Consider the following 16,966-nt stretch of genomic DNA (forward strand, 5'->3'; position numbering starts at 1 on the left):
GAGCATGCTCATAGAACTCGAATAATGAGCATACTCGCTCATCACTAGTGGGCAACCCTTTTAATAGAACTCTAGATTTCAATCCCTAGTAAAATGTGTCCACAGGACTGTCTTTTGGTGTACTCCCTAGATATACTCACATGGTATACATGGCTACAAACCCTCATGTCATTGATAACTAAGAAATTTGCATTTGGGAAGAATAAACAATAAAGACATATTGCAAGTATTGGAATTATTGACGTGATTTATAGATATGGACAGAGGCGCAGAAAAATTTAATTGAGCTGCTATGTGAAAGATTGTAAAAAAAATTGTTATGGCACCAAACTAATGACATAGGCTTGATTGTACATTCAGAATGCGTCTATCTTAACGTGAACATATATGTTGGAAAGTCAACACATTATCTATGCCCTAATTCTGTCCACAGTCAGACAGCTCTTCTGAGAGTTTTGGTCATGAAAGGCAGCAACTGGAATCCTAGTTCTACTCGCATTTTTGTCTGCCACATTCAAGGTCATTCTTGCTCTTGCTTAATCATATAGAGACATGGCATTCCTTATTTCTCCATCTCAATAATTCTCTACATACCTGCTATAAATGGTTTTCACAAACTACCTTAAAATTTAAACGGCGACTAGCAGAGACAAGATTATTTGCTTTTTTAATCGTGTTCACTTAGTATCTTGCCAATTACTAAAAAAATCATTTGTGCAAAATCAAATCAACTTGTACTACCTTAGATTTAACTATTGTCACTGCAATGATTCACCCTCCAGTGACAAGGGCTCTGCTGCCTGACTTACAGTAAAAGCACACTTAAACCTGAGGAAAGCTTCTAAAATCACTGTTAATGTCATCCTCTCATATATGCGTAAATGCTTCTGGATATTCTCAGAACTGGAAGATTCATCAGAAAAAATAGTTAGAGGGAAGACTTTTTTCTGGACCTAGTGTCAATTATCCCCTTAAATGACACTACAATTAGGCCTTAAAGGAGTTGCATCATCTTTAGGCATGGGGATCTTCACAAGTCTAGCTTCTGAAATCCCCAGCAAAAAATATTAATAAAATAATGAATGTGGTTCCTGAGGGAGATCCCATATGTTTTAATACAACAAAGGGGAGCCCACATCTTTAAAAGGAATCTGTCAGCAGGTTTTTGTCATTTTTTTTACCTGGACTACAGCAGCTACAGCAGAGCCTGTATGCTAGTCTGACTCCGCCTCCTCTTGTGATAATCAGCTCACTGTCTATAGACATTGTATCTACAGTGCCTGCTGCGGGCAGGGTTAGCTTTCTTAGCTTTGCAGAATAGCTATTCTAAAAAGTCTCATTGTGTCAAAACTGCTGAACCCAGAAATCTAAGTGATACATCATTGGATTCAGAGTCTTTTGGCTTGGCCTACATCAGGCTACTCTCACATGGGGTAGCAAAAACCTGCTGACAGACTCCCTTTATTGGGACCATATAGGAAACTATAGGTTATATTTAAATTTGATGCAAAAATGAGATAATATAAATGTAATGTCATGCTAAAAATATTTTTTCTGCAGTTTAGATGCTTATAAAATAGGCCTAATTTGAACGAGATAAGCAGAACAAGGGTAAAGCCAAGGTACTTTATGAATTTATTTCTTTAAGATCTACGTTCACAACATGTGCTACCTTGGTCGGTAAGACAGCTCCTTTCTCCAGCTTTTATTCGATATATTTTATTGTGTAGTTGTGTTGGATGAAAATTCAGTGTTCAGTTTGTACTTCCAAATTCCATCAGTTACTGTGTGTGCTATAAACCTGTGAAGTTTTTCTTTTACCTGACAGCTTTACTTCTGCCTGAATATGCCCTGAAGCTATTAAGGAACTCCTCATTATCAGACTTAAGGCTGAGAACAGCATAGCCTCATATGTCTCATTTCACCATACGTGCATAGCACTGGATACTATAACCTAATTACTGGACGAAGGACTCATCAATGCCCTCCTATGTGACATATTCCTATCCGAGGTTAAACTGTCAATCCTCCTTTTTTTTTTCATAAAGCCAGAGGATTCCCATCGGGATTGTGCAAATCTTGGCCTGGCTGAAAGATAATGAGAAAAGGCTCATTCTCTTCAAGTATGAGAGGCCTGTGATACACTTTCCTTGACAGGAATCATTATATTGAAGCCACGGAATGTTTTTTTTTCTGAAAACTCCCCTTAGAATGTCAAAATGGCACAATAAATAGATCTCGTGTCAACATCATAGACTCGGGAGTAATCCTTTTATTAGATCATCTACATGATGAATAATTCTAAACCTAAGTGACCTGGTGACCAGTGAGTATATTTAACCGACTTTACTAAAGTTTTACGTCTAAAAATGGAAAAATGTAATTTATTTCTAACGTTTCTCTAAATGTCCGGTTTCTTACACAAAGCTCCCGACATGCATTTTAGATCATCCCATTGACAATTTTCAGAGCTCCCCGTACAAGGCAAGGTAGACCCACATGGTAACGAACCTTTCATATGGGCGCACGTCAATAAAATAGATCATCCTACGCCGGTACAGACAGAGATGTGTGCACACACACACACAACCATGTTAACCATTTTTAAGGTCTGATGAACATTTGTAGCAATCGTAAAAATAATTACGCTCAACCCTTTGCTCTCCAGACATATTTACAGTCCCATAAAAATGTATCACTTTATGTCATTTATTTGCTGTAGAACGTAAAGTAGGACAAAGTGGATTATAGATGTATACACATACAATATATTAGATACATCACAGAAGATCCACTATATATGTTTACATGTATTTATATATAGTTATATACATAGATTCTTATGTATCTATGTATATATCTATATATAGGTATAGATACGTATATATATATATATATATATATATATATGTATACGCATATATATATATATATATATATACACATATATATGTGTACATCCATAGCTCCAGATATGTTCATATATATACATATGTGTGTGTATCAGTATATATTACACAAGCATATATATATATATATATATATATATATATATATATGAACAGCTTTTTATGTCTGCATCCTCATGATCTCTTTGTACATAAATTAAAAAAAAATGACAGCTTCAGCACAAATCGTCTACCACCATAGCATTTGCATTTTTTTTTTTTAATTGGATAAGTGCCTTCACTAGTCTGGGTCTATGGCAATGTGAAAGGCATTTTAATATAACGCAGTTAAGAGCCAGAGGCGTAATACATTACTATACCAAGAATTTTACATACAATATGCAGGACATCAAAGTACCTGAACTGCATACCACATGCACCGTATCATCAGGAATTCAGCTGATGTGCCTAAAAGCCAGGAATAAACTGCTTCGCTGGGATTTTTCTATAGAATGAAAACCTCAGATAGCTTAACTCATTCACACAATTAACCAGATGCTTTGATTCCTCAACAAGGGGAATACAGGAAAGCATGAAAGTGGTGTTCCTGGCGAAGGCACAGAGGCAAACTTTATGCAGTATTCAGGAGCTGAGTCTCCCTCCATCCACCCCCCCTTGATCATTAACATGTCCGAATGATTGATTACAGGAGATAGATTGCTGTTCATACGATTGTAAAAATATAGAAGGGGGCCTGGGGTGGAGGTGGGCATAAGAGGGAACATTGGAATTTGAATCTTCGTTATTTTTCATATCGCCGTTCCGTACCCCACAGACACCTGTGCTTGATTATCACACTGATTCCTATCTTAAACCAAGCAGAAGTTGGAATCTTCCTCCTCGGCAGCTGCAGTCACACAGAAGAATATGTCTAGATGTGACCTACCTGTGCTCCTTCTTTAAAATCAATATCCATCAAAGATCCCGGTTATGTTTCCATGTTTGTGGAAGGGTACATCTTCCCCGCAAACCGGACTCAACAAACTTATCTCATTCTTCAAGCCCAAGGTTGCGTTCCCCCATCCATTAGCTATCCGACAGAAAGGGACAAAGAGGAAGAAAGCGAAAAAAAAAAAAAGAAAGAAAGCAGGTGACCAAAATGGGTTCTCCACAGGAACTCCTGCTTCCACCTCCCAACTGCTTTCTGTGCTTTGCAGAAAATCAGAGTTTCCCTCTAATCCAAAGTGCAGCGTAAATGAGGTCCATAGGTAAAGCAGACAGGTACCTCGCCGTACCTCAGATGTGGACTGTGTGTGTGAGCAGAGAAGTCCCACAAATGCTAATTCAGAAAATGTTGTCTGGTCCGCCTGCACTGTAATTTGAAAGAGATGCAGCCTGTGGTACCACAGAGAAATGCATTAGGCTTTGACTTCATTGGCAGCCTTAGCTTAAGCAGAATCCTCAGGGACTGGGAAGGAGGTAGGATGGGATGGGAGTCCTGTGGAAGAGGCACAGTGTCCCCTAGTGCCCTCTCTGGTTATAGCACAGGCTTTCTGCTAACTAGTCAATGTCCGCGTTTACTAGGGGATATGTGGGTCCATGAATAATATATATTAGTATCTGCCGTAGATCTTTGTGCATGATTGGGTGAATCTATATTAGAAGATACATTAGAAATGCCTTATCTTTCCAGATTTTGTCACTAACACTTTCAGCCCTGATCCTTTAGCACCCTTACACCCGGTAAATAATGTGAGCGACATGTGCGTCATCAATATTAGAGTGTTAGCTCTTCAGTCCAGGCCAGAATCACAAAGATTAGAATGTTTTCTCTTTTGTATTTTCCTGCCCACAGAAATCGGAAGTCGTGAATCTGCAAAAATCATTTTTCTTCAGTGCTAGCTAGCATCATTGATGCACAGGGCGAATGTGTCCGTTTATCAATTGTGCATGACGTTATTTATGATGTGATGTATGATAGGCTTTAGTGACTGAAAACAGAGCAAGTAGTAAATCAATCACAGCACTGCGGTGTTGTCCTCTTTTAACTTTATTTTATATATGTCTGAGCCTATAGAGCTTTTACTCACCCTTTTGGGGTCCATCACCGCCCCTTTACGCTACTACAGGCTTTCTTGTTACAAGGGTGACATGATATCTACAGTGTTTGTAACAGCTGCAGCCAATCACTAGGATCAGCGGCTCCACTGAAGCAGATGGAATGAGCCTCTGATCCTAATGATTGCCTGCAGCGCTATAGATGTGATGTCACCAATGTCGCCGATCAACCTATTTATGTATCTTATTCCCCAAGTGTGAATAAGCGTGTTAATCTGTAATCTGATAAACGTACTCTATTCTTCTCTATAGTAGAAGCTTTTAGGTTTATATAAAGAGGCAGCTAATAAAAATAATGGAATTGCAGATAAATTAATACAGCAGTGGAGGAATCATTTTGTATTTTTTCTATACAATGTTTTTATGTAAATATATGTAGCACAACCACAATGTGATGAAAAATTGATTCCCTTTAATCCACATCATCACTATAACCAATGAGTTCGTCTAAAGGCCACGTCATGTGTTGAACTGTATAGTCTAGCACAAAGATATATACTGTACATGTGCTGAAAAGTACGTTGGACTGTTCTTACTGCTCAGTGGTTCAGAGACTAGGAGGTAGAGTACACCACAAATACTGAGAAAAATGGCGCACTATCTAGTCTTAGACAAAATGCCTGACACCGTTATGGAAAGGTAATGGACTGCATTGTAGTCAATGTGGTGCTGTTAATGTCTGGCACGTAAGGGCTGACAGTGCCTTAAAAGAATTGTCCAGGAATTTAGCATTGATGGCCTATACTTAGGATAGGTCATCCTTGTCTTTTCAGTTGGAGTGCAACATCCAACAGCTCCACCAATCAGCTGTTCCCGGTACTTGTGTTGATCGGATGTGTTCAGCTCCATAGCACAGCTCTGTCAACTGTACAGTGGTCACAGCTGGGTAAGGAAAGTCTGCCTCATATTCAAATCAATATGCTGTGCAGCACCTCAACTGAGCAGTTCCGACCAACACCGGCGCCAGGAAGAGTTGATCAGCAGGGGTGTCTGGTGTCACATTCCAACCGATTAGTCATCGAAGACCTATTTTAAGGATAGGTCATCAATGTTACAGAGAATTAAATGAAATGAATGAACTCTGATATGAACATAGCCTAATATGCATATGAAGTTTATGAGGACAGCACAAGCGTTATTTGTGATAAAAGTAAAAATGTATTACAAATGATTAAGAAACAAAGATTAAAGCAAAATGATGACATTTAACTGGAAATATCCTCATATTAACCCCTTAACAACCGCAGATATACCTTTTAACGGCGGCAGTTAAGGGTACTTATTACTCAGCGATGCTTTTTAACGGTGCTGAGAAATAAGGTTATAGCGCCCCCAATGTTGGAAAATCTACCATGGTAGAGGAGACCCTGGAGAACATGATTCTGGTCAGTTTTTACCGTCCCCAGTGTTGCAATCGCAATAATGGCAACTGCAAAAAAAAAGTTTGATTTCCCATTTATTTATTTCTCTTCTGATATGATCTAGCACATCAGAGGAGAAATGGGGGTCCCCCGGGCCCCCCCCGGTACCTCCGGCACCTCCTGTTTTACCCCGGCCCTGAGCTTCTTCTTCCAGGAAGAAAATGGCTGGTGCATGTGCAGTGCGCCCGCTGAGATCTGCCAGCAGGCACCCGACAACAATAAGAGATTTTTCCAATTGATTCATTTTGATCACTGTGATAGACCCTATCACAGTGATCAAAAATTAAAAAAATACATCAAATCCCCCTTTATCACCCCCTTGGTTAGGTAAAAATAAAATAAAAAATATTTTTTTTTTCATTAGGGTTAGGGTTTATTTAGAGCTAGCATTAGAGTTGGGGCTAGGTTTAGGGTTGGAGTTAGAGCTAAAGTTATGGTTAGGCTAGGGTTAGTGTTGGGCTAGGATTAGGGTTTTGGCTATGGTAAAAGCTAGGGAGCTATGGTTGGGCTAAGGTTGGGCTAGGGATAGTCTAGGGTTAGGGTTGGGGCTAGGGTTAGGGTGGGGGATAGGGTTATAGCTGTGGTTAAGCTTGGGATAGGTTTAGGGTTGAGCTAGGGTTAGACTAGGGTTAAGGTTGGCGCTATGGTTAGGATTGGGGTTAGGGTTGTGTTGTGTTGGGTTTAGGATTGTAGTTAGGGTTATGGTTAGGGTTGGGATTAGAGTTAGGGGTGAGTTGGGGTTAAGGCTGTGTTTGGGTTGAAGTTAGAATTGAGGGGTGTACACTGTTTAGGTACGTCAGGGGGATTCCAAACGCGATATGGCGCCTGCCAATTCCAGCCAATTTTCGGTTCAAAAAGTCAACTTGTGCTCCCTCTCTTCTGAGCCCTGCCATGTGCTCAAACTGTGGATTTCCCCCACATATGGGGTAAAGGCGTACTCAAGAGAAATTGCATAACAATATTTTGTGGTCCATTTTCTTATGATACCCTTGTGAAAATAAAAAAGTTTGGTTTTGAAAAAAGTTAAATGTTTATTAATTTCCTTCCACATTGCATTAGTTTTTGTGAAGCTCCTGAAGGGTTAATAAACTTCTTGAATGTGGTTTTCGGCACCTTAGGGGGTGCAATTTTTAGAATGGTGTCACTTTGGGGTATTTTCTGTTATGTTGAACCCCCAAACTCACTTCAAATGTGAGGTGGTCCCTAAAAAAATGGTTTTGTAAATGTTGTTGGAAAAATGAGAAATCGCTGGTCAAATTTTAACCCTTATAACATCCTAACAAAAAAAATGATGCTTCCAAAGTTATGCTGATGTAAAGAAGACATGTGGGAAATGTTATTTATTAACTATTTTGTGCACTATGACTCTCTGATTTCAGGGCACAAAAATAGTGGTTTGAAAGCTGCGCATGCACACCTTAATGGCATTCAGGATGGCGCTACAAAGTTCCAGTCTTGGGGGTTCCAAAAGCCCCAATCTAAAGGTCCCAGTGTTTGAACCCCCAGCAATCGGCAATTTATCCAGTATCCCACGGATAGAGGCTAACCTGATTTTTTCAAAATAATCCTTTAAGCACTACATGAGAAAGTAAAATGTGTGAGTGTATACTTTCTAAATACAGCTACATAATCTCAGGAATGTTATTACATGTGATGCAATGAGGCAGAGGTGTATCTAGGGTTTCTGGCACCCGGGGCAAGAATTCATTTTGGCGCCCCCCCGAGGACATATGCGATTTGCACACTTAGTCATGTACTCACGAGCTCCTCTCCCTAATGCTGTCAATATTCAGTGCAAAACAGAGAAGCAGAAAAGAAGCTCGATGTCACAGGACCACAAGTATGAAAATCGCATATGAGTGAAGTGTCCATGTGACGACTACTGGAACCTGCAGAACTGAATCCTGACATCGCAGTCTACTGAATTCTCACAACGAATGCACTGCACACTTTTAGGATTCTCCCTTGCCGGTGGAGTCATGTCAGCACAAGCATGCGATTTGTATACTTCTGACCACATTCCGACTAGACGTGCCCGGCCTCGCTCAGTTCGTTTTCATTGAGTGAAGCCACACATGTCTAGTCAGTACGTGACCGCATGTATGTAAATCCCCAGCATGAGAGAATCCTGACAGTGTGCAGTGCGCACTGTGAGAATTCAGAAGTCTGTAGTCACAAAGAATGACTGCAGACTCATCATAAACCTGGACATCCCCTTTAATGCTCCTAACATAAATAAAAACATGAGAGTTAGTTAGTATCACAAATAACATTTACATCCAGGTACCTTATAGATGACGTTGTCTCTGGAGCCGATCTCCTTCTTTTCTTCATCTTGTCCAGACCCCATGATGAGTTTTCTCATCCACATCCGTCTCTGCAGACTTCCATCTTCTTGGCTCTTTTGCAGAAAATTTCCACATGATGCCCTTAAAGATACAAGTGTCATTATAATGCTCCTGTATAAAACATTGCCCTTCACTATATTGTCTGCACAAAATATGACCCCCACACTGTCCCTCTTATGGTACACGCTCTTCACACTGACCTCTCCTTTCCATACCGGCCCCCTCTTCACACTGTCCTCTCATACTGTGTCCCCCTATAGGGCCCAGTATTTATACTGTACTCTCTCATCAGACCCCCCCTCCTTGGTATACTGTCCGCTCCTGGTTGTGCCCTTACACTGTCCCCCATGCTACGCCCCCACTGCTCAGTTTCTATTCTGTGCCCACTCATTTTTCAACCCCCATACTGTCTCATCACACTATTCCCCCTTCTCATTCCACAACCTCCCATTCCACAACCTCCATCATTTCCTCCTTCCCCAGCACTCCTATCATTGCCCATTCCACCACCTCCATCATTTCCTCCTTTGCCTTTTTCACCATACCCATCATTTTCTCTTCCCCCACCATCCCCATCTTGGCCCTTTCCACCACCATCATCATTGTCCTTTCCGCCGCCATCACCACATCACCATACTTGCCCATTCGACCACCTCCATCATTTTCTCCCCCTCCAATATCATCAGTGTGCTTTCCACCACCACCATCCTTGTCCATTCTACCACCTCCGTCATTTATTCCCCCCTCATTATTGCCCTTTCCACCACCTCCATGATTTCCTCCTCCCCCAACACCATCTTTGCCCATTCCAATTTCCCCCTCCATCATTGCCTCTCCCCATCATTACCCATTCCACCACCTCCATCATGTCCTCCCCCCACCCCCATCATTGCCCATTCCACCTCCATCATTGCCCATTCCACCACATCCATCATCTCCTCCTTCCCATCCATCCCAATTATTGCACTCTCCTCATCAGCCCCATCATTGCCATCACCTCTCCTCCCCGTACGCACACACAAAACCATTTACATCTCTGCACATTCACCTGCAGCGCTACGCATGCATGCACACACAACACACACACAGCACCTCTCACCTATATACACACACGCACAACACACACACAGCACCTCTCACTTATATACACACACGCACAACACACACACAGCACCTCTTACTTATATACACACACACGCACAACATACACATCACCTCTCACTTATATACACACACAATTTACTTCCATTGCCCCTGGCCCCTGCTCCCTCCCTATCCTGGCCACAGGCTCCATATATCCGACCGACCCCCCCAACCCAACCAGTCTCCTTAAATATCAAACATCAGACTCTAATCTAAGTTTGGTAGGTGTCTTCAGCTCCATTACCCAGCCGGTCCCCGCGGGTTGGAGCTGGTGCACACTTACCACCGTCCAACAACACTGCAACGCAGCAGCCTGTGCTTCGCCTGCCCTGTGTGTCTGTGAAGAGTGACGTCACCGCTGCTGGCACTTCACTGATGCGGAAGTGTCAGCAGCGGTCAGCGGCACCTCAGCGGTCGTCAGAAGGGATCACAGTTCACAACAGCCAGGCAAGCCAAGGGTACTAGCGACAGTGGCGGCACAGCCGCGGCGTCGCTGTACACCTTGGGATTTGACTACGGCGCCCAGCACTTTCTCTGAACCGGCTATCAATTTGACAGCTGGCTCAGAGAACGGGATTATCTCAGACTGTGGGGGCAGCAGAATGCCACCGACGGGGAGCCTCCTTGGACCGCCACATCATCAGGCGGCCCGCTGGCGCCCCCCTGTCGGCTGCGCCCGGGGCACATGCCCCGGCTGCCCCCCCCTGGATACGCCACTGCAATGAGGAGTCATGTACTGGAGAGGAGGTATATTCCATCCAGCAAGTGCCTTTATCACTGGTAAACAGCAGGGAAGGAGGTCAATACCTGGCCAGGACCGTCTCTGTTTTTTCAAGATTTTGAGGCAATGCCCGTATTGCATAGCCGCAGGTCTGAGGACAGCATACATAGACAGCCAGTAGTCCTCAGTGTATTGGTGGGTGGGAAACTACTGAGGGGTGTTTTGTGGTAACATCAGACCTGTACAGACTGGCATGGCCGAGCCTAGCCTGTGTGGTGGAAGCAAGCTGGACTTTTGCTCTGTCCAATGTAGGACCATGCTTTTTTCTTCTCCTACCAGTGTGAATTAAGCACTGAGCTTGAACTGAAAACCTTGGATGGATGGATGGATGAATGGATGGATGGAATGAATTTCCAAAGGCAGCAACACTCCAAAGATCTGGATAAGCAAATAAATGATGCCTTTATTTAATCCATGTGATTACAGCAGTAATGTTTCAGTTCCTCCTGAAACTTTTTTCAAGACCTGAGAAAGCTTCCTTGAAGGACTGAGGCAATCACATGGCTTAATGGGAATTGGTCATCAACCTTTTGCTAATCCATCTGAGAGCAGTGTGATGCAGGGACAGATACCCTTTTTCCAGAGGAGTTTCACTTACTCTACTGGGTGCTGCATTTTTTTTCTTAAAAACTGTTTTATCTTCTGCAGATTTACCAGTTCTCTGAATGCTGAGCTCTGAATAACCCCGCCCCTAACAATGATTGACCGATTTATGTGTACACTGTGCATAGGCAAAAAGCTGCCAATCAATGGTGGTAGCATGATTGAATTACCTGGGTGCAGCTTTGTGAGTCATCTATTAATAATAATCTCCTATTGATTTTATGAAAATTACACTAAGCAGCCCAGTAAGTGCTAGAATCACAGTACCTGTTTTTATAATATGCTGCTCTCAGAATAGGTAGCAATATCCTGGAGAGAGCTCTTTAGTAAATAAAGGCACTATTTTATTGCTTACCTGGATTTTTGGAGCCCATATTATTATTACGATAATTATTATCAGATTGATATTTGTTTGCAGCCGCTAACAAGACACTGATGGTGAAGGGGCTACTTGAGGTCATAAAACGGAACTGTGATGTTGTTTCTTGGGAATTCCTCAGGTCGCAGGGTTGTAAGAGGATAAGGTCACCACACTGAAGAGATCTTGTTTGTGTGTCCGGATTCAATAGAACATAGCACTAGCAGTGACATCATCCTAAATTCAATGTTACTGCGGCTCGGTTTTGTGAGGCTTATCACATGAACGTCTCTCTCTACATGCTTTCTGTAACTTTTCACAATATGTAATGTAATAATGTATACTAATTAATATAATGTATAATGTGTCTATTAACTAGAAATATTGATCCAGAAAAACAAAAAAATTAAGTCTACATCAATAGAGATTTGAGTATTCTATTGGCAATTATTTGGAGTACATTTCTCTGTATTTAGCTATTATATAAGCAATATCTTTTGTAACTGGACCTGGTCTTTTATATCACATTCAGCAGCTTGCGGAGGACTATAACAAGTCATTCCTGCTGTTTTTTGCCGGGCCATCCTAAAATTATCCTTACCCATACATTAGTCCAATAAACTGAAAGTTACAGAAAAGTTATAAAATGCTGTGAATATTTAGCAGTTTCTCATATACTGGTAAATGCCTTTATTAGCCCCCAAAAACATGCATTACAGAAGCCTAGGTGGTGACGTGATATAGGTGGTGTCACTCGGGCTTAAAGGGGTTTTGCAGTGTAAGATGAAAACTCTGCATTCAGTCTGCCTTACTACAGACTTATGTTTCCACCGAGCGAGGGCACTGTGCGCTGCAAGGATTCGCCACAGTCTGCACTGGGAACAGCAGTTAAGTACGCAAAATGCAAACACCCAGGCAGAACCCTTCTAGTGGGCATGGCTGTATAGTGGGCATGGCCCCGCTCAATACACTTGTATTGAATGAGATTGTGCCCACTAGACAGGTTGTGACCAGGAGTATGCATATTGCTTACCTGGCCACCATTTCCGGGGCAGACAACAGCGAATACTTGCAGCACACAGTGCACATGCTGGGTGGATACACAAGTCTGTAGTCACGCAGAGTGACTGCAAATGTTTCATTTTAAACTCGACAACCTCTTTAAAGGGAACTGTTCAGGAAAACAATTATTACTGAAACTAGTGTTATCAATGATTAGGTCAAAGTACAACATAAAAATTATATTTATTTTGCACACTGGATTTCTACAAGACAGGTATTTTGATGAACCCACACTTCACCCTCCCGCCAGATCTCACTATTACGTCAGAGGGATCCTGTGGTACATTCTCCTCGCTAGTTATACACAAGGTCAGTTTGGCACAGTTTTACTCAGGCCCAGGGAGACATGGGGGTCTAGAGAAGGTGGCCCATGCAGCCTCTGATGTTGGCCCACACTCGCTCACAACTCTGACAAACCATTTTCACTATCAGCAGTGAAGCAAATCTCTGCCAGCCCGGTAGGACTGCGACCAGTGCCTCGTTAGATATAAGCCCGGTTCATTAACAGGACTATATCAGGCCAGAAACCATCCCCGGTAGCATGAGATGTTAAAACTGAGAACACGGATGTGTGGATTCATGGATCAAGATAAAAGAGTAGTCCAAGGTTAAATTATATACTTTATCTCCTTAAGGATATAGATGGGTGGAACCTTGGATGCTCAGTTAAAAAAGCTTGGGTTCGGGTACCAGAACAGTACCCGGACCCAAACCCAGACACCATTCACTTGAACGGGGTGCCTGAACTTCATGTGTTTGCCAAACTGTCATGTTCATGACAGCACGGCAAGCCCTGCTTCTGATCAGCTTCAGTGACTAAAGGTGATGTCCTTAGGTTACCACCGGTCACTGAAGCTGCATTCTGAGACGGGCAAATGAACTGCAGTGACCTTGGAGAGATCACCATGGGCACAATGAGAAAATCTCACTGCTGGAATCCCTTGTCTCCTGTAATAAAATAAAAACAACCATATGCCTCACATGTCCGTCGTTCTGTCCAACACCGTAATCCATATCTGGGAGATAAACAGTTTTCAACCTGGATGGGGCCACGATGCAATCGTCCAGGCTGAGAACCACTGCTGAATGAAATGTTGTATCTGTTGATATACTTTTCTGGGGCTTCTTCTGAAGTCTGCAGTGTTATCACTGTACTATATAATAGTGTCTTTGAAAAAGTTCCTGGCTCAAGTGAGCGAAATTGGGAAATTGCATATGGTAGGGACCATGGGCTGGTGATTTTGCAATACTGATACCAACTGACAAGTTGTGGGAGGTGTGCAACGAGCTGCTGTATAGAAATCAATGGGTTGGCAAAATTTGATTGGCTCCTTAGGAATTAACTTTTTATCCTGGAATTTAGTTGATGGGCACACTTTGCCAGGCTCCGGTGGTCGATCCTAATGGAAACCATCTGTACACTATGTAAAATAAGAGCTATCATACCAGGAGAATGTTAGCAAAAAAAAAGCAATTCAATTTAAATCTTCCTTATCTTTATGTTGTCTAACTAACTATATCCAGTGTCAGACTGGGGTGCCAAGGGTCGAACATTAACCATCTCTGGGGCCCAAATTTTCAGCTACATGCAAATGTGACATCATCTTTAATCACAAACAATATAACAATGAACTGAGTAGATTGTTAAATGAATAAGATGCTGCCTTGGTCTGTACATAGTGATTCAAGTATATTGTGCCAAGTACTGTTCATATAAGATGGTGGTGGCCCACTCCTGCATGGTGGCCCACCATATTATTCCCCTGTGTTCCTTTGGGCCAGTCCTAGCCTTACTATATAAATTTTGTAACATGAACATACTCCTTTAATGTCTACTCTGTGTGGCACCCCAGGAGTTCGTGTACCACAGTGGTACTGCCTTCCTCTCTGGGAAAGTGATGCCATGCCTGGAAACAAGGAGGATCCCTTTGGCAGGTAACCTGTACATGCAACAAGTTCTGACTCCAGGCCGGAAGGGGGAGCTCTAGACCCAGTTAGGGGAGCTTCCCTATATATATATTCTGGCTTGGAGGAGTGAGTTAGTTCAGTCTGGAGTTTGTGTGAGACAGAGAAGGAGGAAGGAGCACAGGAGAAATAAGGATCTGGAGGAGAGCTGCGACTGGGCTCCCTCCACACTGAAGCGCAGGAACCGGACACCGGGAGTCCTTGGTTGTGTGGGACTGTATGCCCCACAGTAGAAACCGGAGGGCAGAAGATTGAAAGTAACATGCCCACATCTACACCCTGAGGAACAGCAACATACAGAGCCCAGAGTCACCGTGAATAGAGACCCCTATAAAACAGCTTGCATTGCCTATCATGCTGGAATGGTCTCAGGACAGAGAGAGAGGTGAGAGAGGATCTTGAAAGAAGCCATAGGCAGCAAGGGACTATTATACAGAGCATAGTGGAAAGCTCCCAATCTGACCTGACAAAGGGAATTCAACTTGTTTCCAGGCTGCCTGGACTCCACCGTCACCTGTTGCTGGTACCCTGGACTGTGGCCGTAAACCACCAGTAAAACAGGTAAAGAGACTGCAACCTTGTGTCCTCTGCTTATTTCTGGCACCACATCATCTTTGCTAAATACATCGGGAGAACTGGGGACCCAGCTTCACCTGTGGGAAGCCATACCATTCTTGCTCCAGTGCCATCACTCCCCAGAGGACCCCTTTAAGCAGCGTCGGTCACCCCTGACTGAATACTACAGGTGGCGTCACGAACATTCTTATTTCTAATAACCCCTTTGAAGACATTCCCTTTAATTTGGACTCAAAGGGCCACGGACTGGGTCGCTGCTACCATGACTTCCCCTTTAATGACCACAGGACCCGATACCGAGTACCCCTAGGCCCTGGCAAGGCGCTCCATCTGTGCCTTTGGAAAATATAAATGGCTATTATCCCTGTATTGATGCATCACTGATTAGATTCCATGTAGTTCTCTCTCCTTCCCTTTTATGTCCGTCAGAGTTGATGCCTGGATGAAGGTAGAACAGGTAAGTAGCTTTGACTGCTGCAATTTAAAAGAACAAATGCATTAGATAAATGGAAATACTAAATCTCTGACACCCTGTATACATCACACAATCCCAACTTACCTGCAATACTGCAGCATGACTTCACAATTCAAACTATTTATATGTGCATGTAGAGCTTTCAAAACCAAGATCAGCAATATCTTTATATAGCCAGCTCTTTCCTCTCCTACTGAGAATGCAAAGTTTGCATTGATATGCAAAACTTCTGTCACTCCAGCTCTATTCTCCCCCCAGCTTCGCCTCCTCCCGCTTGACTGTCAGCTCCGTTGCAGAAGTTACACAGCGTGGAAACTGTCAGTTAAGGCTACATTCACACTAGCATTGTTTGCTGTACATCGCAATGCGTCATTTTGGAGAAAAAAACGCATCCTGCAAATGTGCTTGCAGGATGCGCTTTTTCTCCATAGACTTGCATTAGCGACACATTGCGACGTATGGCCACACGTCGCATCTGTCGCGTGACAGATGCGTGGTGTTTTGGCGGACCGACTGCACAAAAAAACGTTGCATGTAACTCTTTTTGTGTGTCATGTTCGTCATTTCCGGCCGCACATGCGCGGCCGGAACTCCGCCCCCTCCTCCCCGGACCTTACAATCGAGCAGCACGTCATCATCTAGCAAGACCGCAATGCATGGAGCGGTCACCGGGGTGTCGCGAGGAGCGGGAAAGGCCTGTTCCTGATCCGACGGACGGTGAGTTTATAACTATTTTTTATTTTTTTTAATTATTTTGAACATTAGATCTTTTTACTCTTGATGCGGCATAGGCAGCATGAATAGTAAAAAGTTGGTCACACAGGGTTAATAGCAGCGTTAACCGAGTGCGTTACACCGCGGTCTACGCTGCCATTAACCCTGTGTGAGCGCTGACCGGAGGGGAGTACGGAGTGGGCACTGACTGCGGGGAGGAAGGAGCGGCCATTTTTCCGCCGGACTGTGCCCGTCGCTGATCGGTAGTGGCTGTTTTGCCACGACCAATCAGCGACTTGAATTTCCATGACAGACAGAGGCCGCGACCAATGAATATCCGTGACAGACAGACAGACGGAAGTGACCCTTAGACAATTACTCATCATATTGTCAAACTTATGGGACAGTTAATGTGTAAATAACAGAAATGTGGTTTCTTTTTAAAACTTCATCTGAAAAAATGTTAACGTATTTGCAAAAAATTAAAGCAATAATTATCCTAAAAATTCTATGG

At 43.0% G+C, this 16,966-nt stretch overlaps 1 protein-coding gene and 1 long non-coding RNA gene across 3 annotated transcripts in view; one reads left to right on the forward strand and one right to left on the reverse strand.

The window, feature by feature from the left end:
- The window catches only part of TAFA3 (TAFA chemokine like family member 3), a 1,052,604-nt gene extending 1,048,262 nt beyond the window's left edge, over positions 1-4,342 (reverse strand). The window contains exon 1 of one of the 2 annotated variants that reach the window (XR_011319810.1): positions 3,835-4,301. The gene's annotated coding sequence lies outside the window, so the exon portion shown is untranslated. Of the gene's footprint in view, positions 1-3,834 lie in introns of both variants that reach the window. The other variant, XM_069761753.1, reaches the window with a different exon arrangement.
- LOC138673131 (uncharacterized) overlaps positions 1-16,966 on the forward strand; it is a 205,821-nt gene that overhangs the window by 36,792 nt on the left and 152,063 nt on the right. The window lies entirely within an intron of this gene.

The sequence above is a fragment of the Ranitomeya imitator genome, chromosome 3 (genome assembly GCF_032444005.1).
Source record: "Ranitomeya imitator isolate aRanImi1 chromosome 3, aRanImi1.pri, whole genome shotgun sequence".
NCBI classification, from domain to species: Eukaryota; Metazoa; Chordata; class Amphibia; order Anura; family Dendrobatidae; genus Ranitomeya; species Ranitomeya imitator.